This window comes from Molothrus aeneus, chromosome 14 (assembly GCF_037042795.1).
Source record: "Molothrus aeneus isolate 106 chromosome 14, BPBGC_Maene_1.0, whole genome shotgun sequence".
Taxonomy (NCBI): domain Eukaryota; kingdom Metazoa; phylum Chordata; class Aves; order Passeriformes; family Icteridae; genus Molothrus; species Molothrus aeneus.
In genome coordinates this window covers 12,374,277-12,382,068 of record NC_089659.1, presented here as the reverse complement: position 1 = coordinate 12,382,068, position 7,792 = coordinate 12,374,277, and the positions used below count along the sequence as shown (strand labels likewise).

The 7,792-nt window shown below is 50.2% G+C and overlaps 1 protein-coding gene across 1 annotated transcript in view; it reads left to right on the top strand.

The window, feature by feature from the left end:
- The first annotated feature begins 1,273 nt into the window (after positions 1-1,273).
- Positions 1,274-7,792, top strand: part of MBNL3 (muscleblind like splicing regulator 3) — a 90,921-nt gene continuing 84,402 nt past the window's right edge. The window contains exon 1 of the mRNA XM_066559743.1: positions 1,274-1,751. The gene's annotated coding sequence lies outside the window, so the exon portion shown is untranslated. The remainder of the gene's footprint in view (positions 1,752-7,792) is intronic.

Here is a 7,792-nt window from a genome sequence, read left to right as displayed (position 1 = left end):
GCGGGTGCCGGGAGGTGCCGGGGCAGAGGTGCGGGTGCCGGGAGGTGCGCGGGCACCGCGGCCAGCGGCGGGAGCGGCGATCCCGGGGCGCGTCCCGCGGGTCCCGGCGGGGCGGGGGTCGCGGGGCGGTTGCCATGGCAGCAGCCGGGCGGCGCGCGCGGCCGGCGGGGCGCGGCGCGGCGCGGCCCCGGAGCGTACCATGTGCGCCCGGCGGCGGGAGGCGGCGGCGGAGGGGCCACGACGGCGGCGGCTGCTGCTGCTGCTGCCCTGCTGCTAGAGCTCCGCCGCGGCGGGCCCGGCGACCAGGAGCCGCTGCGTCAATGTAACGGCGGGGACGGGGGGCGGAGGGGACGGGGAGGACGAAGGGGGACGCTGGGTGGCATTTCCACGCCGCGCGTGGCCGCGGGGAGAGGGGGGTGAGGGGGGCGGAGGGCGGGCGGGAGGCGTTAAAATGGCGGCGCGCAGGCGGCCCCCGCGCTAAACCGGCCCCCGTGGCTCGCCCCGCGCCGCCGCGCGTGGCACGGAGCGGCCGCCGCTGCCTGCGAGCGCCGCCGCTGCTGCGAGGTAAGGCCGGGGCGGCCGCGGGGCGCTCGGTGCCCCCCCGAGCCGCGGGCGCCCGGGGACGGGGGGCGCGCTCCGGGGAGGGGGCGCGGCGGCGGCTGGTCCCGGTCCCGGTCCCGCGGGCGGCTGTCCCGGGAGCAGCGCAGGCGGGCTGGCCGCGGGTGCTGGCACGGCTCCGCATCGCTCCTTTGTCTGGCGGCGGCGGCGGGCCCGGGCTCCGCTCCGCTCCGGCGGGCGGCTGCGGAGGGCGGCTGGCGCGGTAGGAGCGTGGCGGGGGCGGCGTTCCGTTCTTTAATAGGAAAAAAAAAAAATCACAAAGCCCACACCAGAACTAATTTTTGCAGCCGAAAGTGTTGCAGGCGCTGCCGTACCCCCGGACTCCTGGTAGCGTGGCAAAGCCCTGCTCGGAGTAGCGGGAAGCGGAGTTTTAGTTCTGGAAAAGCAGCCCAAACTCTCCGGAGGGCTCCGGCCGCCGCAGCGGCGAGAGAGGGGCCGGAGGGGAGGGGGGATTTTTTCTTTCCTTTTTTTTTTTTTTTTTTTTTTTTTTTTTGACTCTTATGAAGACATGCGCATTTGTTCATTCTTGCCACCGCACTGGAGTCTGCCTAGAAACAAAGAACACAGCCTGGCGAAGTTGATGCTGGCTCCCGAAGTGTCTGGCTTTTTTTTTTTTTTTCCTTTTTTTTTTTTTTCTCTCTTTCTTCTTCTTTTCTTTCATTTACTTGTGCCATCGGTAAAAGCCTCGAGATGTTTCCTTCAATTATTCCCATGTGCCTACTGATGGAAACACACACCCTCCCCGCCTCTCCCCTTCGCCCCCCTCGCCCCTAGCAGGCCAGGTTACGCATTTTGAAAAGTGCAGCCATGATAGACAGAGCAAGTTCTCTCTCCCATTTTGCCCCGGCCCCGCGGTGTGACAGCTCGCAGGAGGTGTGCCTTCTCACCGGGAGCCACCCCCTTGCTGAATCATCGCCGAGCCATGGCCGGACAGCTCGTCCGCCCGGGCAGCGGAGCATTCCCCGGCCGAGCATGAGGCCGTGGCGGAGCTGACGCGAGGCACAGACCTGTTAACATTCGGCTCAGGCGCGGGCAGAAAACCTTCCCGTTTCATGGCAGCGGGAGCCGCGGATGCAGCTTTGAGCTCAAAGGCAAGACGTGCGCTGCTGTAAGGAATATCCCCTGCCTTTGAGGTAGTGAAAGTCCGGCTGCCTGGTCCTGCAGCTTTTGCCTCTGAGAACTCCCCTCTTACTCAGATAGGCTCTGTGTGCGATCAGCAGCGGGCTCGGGGAGTGATGTGCGAATTCGTGGTGTTGTGGCTCTTAGCTGTAATCCTGTATTGCGTTTGCATAGAGAAGTGTATGAACAGTAGTGTCATGTCTGTGCTATTTGCCTAAAACGAGTTTATTCTGCACTGATGGAAGTCATTGCCTTTGTTACTGCAAGGAAATAATGACTTAATCTTTATGGGACTTGGGGTGCGAGTGTGTTAGATGCTGAGGTGTTGCGAGGTATCCCTGCCTCCATTCAAAGGTTGCCAAAAAGTAAGAGAGTAAGAGGTGGGATGAGCAATTTTCAGCTGGGGTGTATCAGGCAAGACTAAATTGCAGCAGTTGTTGGACATGTAACATGATCCTGTAATTAGAGTGAGGTTATAGTCTATACCATGTTGAAACTATCGGGTGTCTGTGTTGGATCAGTCTGAATTAAGCTAGTTATTCTGGGATTATACAGAAGCAGAAGTAATGCAGTTAAAGTTTCCACAGAGCAGCTTCCTTGGGGTTGCAGAGATGTTTTCCCCCTATGGGTCCTCCTTGCGGGTGTTTTGCTGTTAAGGTAATACGTGGAGGCTGCAATGGTGCTGCTTTTTAGGTTGGAGAAAGGCCTTACATGGCACAGTCCTGCTCCTTGGAGCTTAATTTACTAAAGAACATCCAAATCATGCATCTCGGTCCTGGGAGGGAAGAAAATCCTGAAGGGGGGACTTTGAGGTTCAGCTTCAGGCAGAAGTGAAGGACTTAAAGGATTCTGTAATTTGGTCTTAAAGCTTCCCTGCCCCCATTACTCTCCGTACCCCAAGAAATACGAGTGGTAGCAAGTCTGGTGGAGAGCCTGCAGACTGTGGTCTTTTCAGTGCTCCTGCCAGTGGGGCAGGGTCTTCCTGGGGTGGCTTCAGGCAGCTCTGGTTTGCTGTGGGGATATTCTGGTGAGGAGCTGCACAGGCAGACCTGGAGGCTGTGCAGGGTACAGTGTGTGGGCACCAGCTCTGCTCACGGGTGCTGATTTCCCCTGGTGTGTGTGTGTGTATATATAGACATGGCACATATTTAAACAAAGTCATTTTAAAGTAGAGATGGCCCAGAAAAGTTTTGAGAACTATTTCAGTGTTTTGAGTGTTTCTTTTTCAAAGACAATGGACTGTTCTGAAGCTTCTAGGTAATGTGGGATGTGGTGATAGCAGGAGGAGCAGTCTGCTTTGGGCTCAGTTGGCCTTCCTAGGAGCAGCTGAATTTTATGTGTGCACCTGGTTCAGCCTGTTTACAGTTGTGTGGCCGCTGCAGATCTGGTGCTGCCTTATGGGCCTTTTGGGATGTGTTGGCAGGGGCCCAAAGCAGACCTGGTGGTCAGCAAGGAAATTAGCTCCACAGTGCTGTAAATTGTCCTGCTCAGCCTCCTGCAGCATGTGGCCAGGTCAGCAGAATTCAGGGTGCCACATCCTTTCCACTGCTGTGAGGGAGTGAGGGACCCACATGGGGAAAGAGAGAGTGGATCTAAACCTGTCATTCCTCCCTCCAGAGCTGGACCATGTGCTGCAGGAAGGTTACTGACAGTAGGGGTGCTGGGCAGTTGTCCCTCTGAGATGTTCCACACAGAGGATTTTATAGTGGTTTTTATGCCCAGTTCTACAGCAATGGGGGCCTGCTCTGCCCTCGTATTCTCTGTTGGGGAATGACTGGAATAAGCCTTACATGTTAATCTTAGAATTTTACAGAGCTAGAAATTTTCTCCTGGGCTTGTCCCATCTTGGCAAGAGGAATGGAGCTTAGAATTTTGCACTTGTGATGCCATCACATGTGAAGTTTTGAGGGGCTGTTCTGCACGTTTAAGGGAATCTCAAAGTGCAACTCAAAAACTTGTGACTGCAGAGAGAGAGGATGGCTTTCTTGCTTTTTGCAGCATAGCTTGCAAATCAATTTCAAAGCTGGTGCTGTTGTGGAAGTGGTCCTGCTTCTGGCCTTTTCTTCCAGCCTCTTTCATCCTTGTAATTTAAGAATAATCTTGCAGAATAACAAGGAAAAAAAGGACATTCATTGTAGCCATCACTCAGCTTCTCCACGTGGCCACAGAAATGGTTGTGTTGGCACAAGGACTTGGGGAGCCCAGGCAGGACAGGAGGAGGCTGGGCCTGGCATAACTGCATTGCTAATGTCTGGATCTTCCTAAAGGCACAAGTGAAACCATGGCTGGCCTAGTCACCAGTGCCTGCAGCTCAGTCAGGAGCCTGAAAGCAAATGAAAATTCTCTTTGTGGCTAATGCAGGCACACGTGAAGATGATGAATCTACAGCTGGGATTTGGTGACTGATACCCACAGCAGGACACCCCTTCTGTGCTGGTGGTTACAACTTGGCCTTGTTGGTAGAGTGAACCATTGCATGACTCAGATGTGTTGGGAAGGAGTATGGAGCATTCATAGGAGCAAACTTTGTGGACCATGAACATGGTCCATGAGAAGTCGCATGTGGAAACTGAGTACTAGAAGCATGAGGCTGCTCATTGAGAGGGAGGCTGAGCACTGGAAAGCACAGTTTGCTTAGATCTCAATATTCAAAGGTAGTCATAGGAGTGATGAATCTCTTGGTGGGCTTTGAGAACAGTGCAGACATCCAACCAAAGAGCTGCCACGTCAGACAGATATGGCATCTTGCATTTCCTTTGCCCAGCTCCAGCCTCCTAGCAGCCATCAGGAAAATGTGAGAAAAATCTTCTGCAAAATGCTAGAAAATCTTGGTTGGGGAGCGACTGCAGCCTGGAAGCAGGGAAGAGAGAATGTCTTTATTGAACAGTGTGTGTTTGCTCTTAAAATCCCTTAAAAGCTCTGAAGCTCAAGCTTGCTTGATTTGCTGTGTTTGCCATATGTAATATTTCAGTGAGAAGTTTCAATTCAGTGTGGCTGAGTTGATGCAGGAGTTTCTTTTTAAGTGTTAGGGATCCACTTACCCATGTGTAATGTACTGGTTTGTTTTTTAGACTGGTTTTTGGAGGGGGGGGTGGGCTGTGAGCTTCTTTTTAGTTCTAGACCTCTGGGCAGTGCATGCATCCGTCTCTAGGGCAGTGCTCAGGTTCTAATTTGTCATATGATTTAAGCAGACTTGTCTCTTTTGCTGAAATTCAGTCCTTAAGCTGGAGCATTTATAATAAAACATTTTGTAATTCTCTGTTCACCTCTAATGCAACACCACAGGTTTCCCAGGCTTTCCATCTGTGTCTGCTGCTGAAATGGAATTCCTTATTGTGCCCCCTAAGTATAGAAATTGTATAAATGGATCCTTTTAGTTTGTTTTCTCCAGATTTCCATGTGTGCAAATTGCTACCCCTGGATAGATGATTTACCTGAATTTGTGCTTATGATGCTTTTGCAGTTGGTCACCTCTTCCCTGCTAAGCTGTGCAGTGCATGTTGTTCTTTTAAAAGGTGTGCATCCTCCCCTTTCCATGCCATCTTCCAGGAAGGATTGTCTACCCAGAGCGATGTTATCGTCTCCCATTTAAATGGTGTCAGCAGATATTTGTTTTTTCCCTTCTCTCATTTTGATGCTAAGTACTCACCATGGGAATGAGTCGTCTTGTATTATTCACATGGAGCAAATCTGTGGCTTGGCCTACAAATTATAAGGCCCTGCTGAGTGAGGGTGAGGGCTTTGGGAGCCCGAGTAAAGGTGCCAGGATCTGTTTGCCTGGGTGTTTTTTTTTTTCTAAAAGCACGTAGGCCGATAGCAAGCTGAAAAAGCAGTGGCCTTCTGAGCCGGGTATTTTATGTCTGAGGGCTTCTGAATGCATAAAATCAGAGAGAATGTGTCTGTGTAATCCGATCTGCTCTTGAAAGCCTTGTGGAGGGCTGCATGCTGCAGACATAAGCTGTGTCAATAAGAACTCTATTCACCCTCGGAAAACAGCCTCGTGATCAGATTTGATTGGCAGCCTTCCTAAGGGAGGGCCTTTTTTTGAGAAAGAGCTCTGATTTTTTGGCGGTACTTCTGACTGCCTTTTCGGACTCCCACTTATTGTTTCTTTCCTCGGCATGATAAACTTGGATCTTTTTGCTGGGAGCTTGCTGGGGCAGAGGGAGGAGGATTTCATGTAGCACTGTAACAGGACTGTGGGGTGAGTTTCCTTCCTTGCAGTGCAGCTCCTCTGCCAAAGCTGTATTTATGAGCATGAAGGTGAGGGATTTAAAAGAATATGAGGTAGGACTGGAGGTGGCTGTGTGCAGGAGAGTGTGCCATACCCTCGTGCATGCTCAGGGTACTGTCTTGCAGAACAGTGGCACAAAGCACCCATCCTTGTAAAAGTCTTGGATGGTAATGCACAAAATGTGTGCTTGTGCATGCTTATGTGCATTTTTCCCCCTTGGTTCTGCAGATGTCTGTGTTATCCAGAAGTGTTGTTGGATGAAATTCTGCTTTTGGTAATGCTGTCACAAATCTGCTGTGAAGGCAGTGTCGTACTAATGGCTGTAATTTGTTGGTTACTATTAGATTTTTTTTTTTTTTTAATTACACAAGGCAAAAATCTAATTCTGCCTTATGAATTATTCTACACCTGGCATGTAATCTTTTAAAATCTTGTAGGAAAAATCTTCTTGAGCTGATAAAAATTATACTTATGAGATTTGCTGAAAGCAGAATTTTAGTCAGAATACCAGGTTCTGAGCTGCTGTTCAGTGTGTAGCATTTGTGTAAATGGCATTTTCTGCTGCATTACATATGTGATATTCAGTGTTTGCTCTGCTGAGGTCTTAAAGCCATTCTCTTTGGCACTGAGTTTCTGGCTTTAACAAAAGAGATAATGGACTTTCAGTTCTGCATGTTTCTTTTTTTTTCCCAAGTCCTTTGGTCTATGTGTCACTTTTTTTTAAAGCTTCATGTCCTTTGTCAAGTGATGATTTGAAAATTAGCTCATCTGTATGTCTTTCTGGGTTATTCCTGTAGCTGCAAATGAAAGCTTTAAAATATAATTAGAAGGTAATATGCACGAGTTAAAAAAAAAAAAAAGCAAAGCTATTATTTAAGAGAAATGCAATTATGTTTTGAGCCAATTGAGGCTTGACTTAATTTCTCAGGGTTTGTTGGTGATGATGTAGTAAAACCAAAATTAACTCTTGAAATATGGCTGTCCTGAGTCAGGAATTTGGCTGCTGAAAATGTAGAGAGCCACTGAAAGAAAGGCAATCTCATTGCACGGGAGCTTGTTCCTGTGCAGTTTGCAAATGGATGCAGCATTTGGGGTGATTCCTGCAGTTCCATTTTCCTGGCTCTTCCCAGCTGAATCCCCTTCAATAAAGGCCTGATCTTGCCTACAACAGCTTTAGTAACAAACTGTCTGTTTGAGGTGGGATTGGCCCCTGAGCAAACAGTGTGCAGCCCTTGGCAGCCATGGGCAGGGCGAGGGTGGGCAGGAAGCACTGGCTGCTGCTCCTCTCAGTGTGGGGAGGCTGCAGCTGGGTGATTTGTTTTTGCTTCCTGTTCCCAATCTGTTTGGGTCAAAAGAAGCGGTGTTTTTCCATATTAAGATGTTTGGCTTCGTTCTGCTAGGCAGCAATAAATTTTACACCGTGCACAACGTGTTTCTTATATTTCAGAGGCACTTCATCGCTGCCTTTGACTTTTAATTTGGACGGTGAAACCTTTATTAGTGCTTTTTTTGTTGCACGACCTGCTTTTCAAGGAAAACAGAAAGCTTTTTCTTTTTTCTCCTTTCCCTCTGTTTTGGAAAGAGCCTTTGAAATATCTTATAGGTCTGTAGTTGAGCAGAGGGAGGGAGCTGGCAGGTCTGTCTGCCATGCCTGGCTCCTCAGCAGGCTTGCAGGGAGATGGGTGCACCTCAGCCTGCTTCTCTGCTCCTGGAGTTAATTGGGATGTGCTTGGAATGAATTCATTAGTGCTTGTGAAGCATTTGGTAATGTTTTGGTGGAAGGTTCTGGGGCTGTGTGGTGGTGAGGTGTGGTTGTGCAAT